This window comes from Gekko japonicus, unplaced genomic scaffold (genome assembly GCF_001447785.1).
Source record: "Gekko japonicus isolate JY-2015 unplaced genomic scaffold, Gekko_japonicus_V1.1 scaffold2431, whole genome shotgun sequence".
Taxonomy (NCBI): Eukaryota; Metazoa; Chordata; class Lepidosauria; order Squamata; family Gekkonidae; genus Gekko; species Gekko japonicus.
In genome coordinates, this window is record NW_015168728.1 from 153,396 (window position 1) to 153,902 (window position 507).

At 40.8% G+C, this 507-nt stretch overlaps 1 long non-coding RNA gene across 1 annotated transcript in view; it reads right to left on the reverse strand.

Moving 5' to 3' along the window:
* Nucleotides 1–151, reverse strand: part of LOC107114158 — a 15,754-nt gene extending 15,603 nt beyond the window's left edge. The window contains exon 1 of the long non-coding RNA XR_001482641.1: nt 116–151. This is a non-coding gene — a long non-coding RNA (uncharacterized LOC107114158). The remainder of the gene's footprint in view (nt 1–115) is intronic.
* Between the last annotated feature and the right edge of the window lie 356 nt (nt 152–507).

The following is a 507-nucleotide window of genomic DNA, read 5'->3' on the forward strand; positions in this document are numbered from 1 at the left end:
GGAGAAGCTTTGCAGGCCACAGGTGAAGAGTGCCCTCCTATCTCCTTCTCTTCTCCAACCTAAATATTGCCAGTTCCTCCCATCTGTCTTTACAAGATTTATCCTCAGTACTCACCAAACTTTCTGAAGTCCTCAATCAGGAGACAATGAATGGAAATTAATGCAAAGTCTCCTACAGAGGGTGGCTTTTATACAGACTTTGGAGAGGCGGGGAGACATAGGGTTCATATCCACAACAACACATTTCCTTCAAGTGCTGGAAGGCAGATTGCCTTTTCTTCCTTGACAGCATAGATGTAATAATACCCATTTCCCTCCCCATGTAACAGAACATGTACTTTTCTCCTCCTGTCCTCTTTCATTTTAGAAGATTATAACCCTTGTCAGGATGTTCTTCTAAGAGCTGTTCAGTTTCTGGTGTTATTTTATCCCATCATGTAGACAACACATTTGAGGACACAATATTCTTTACTCAATCTATGATGAGCAAAATTTCTTAGAAGACTT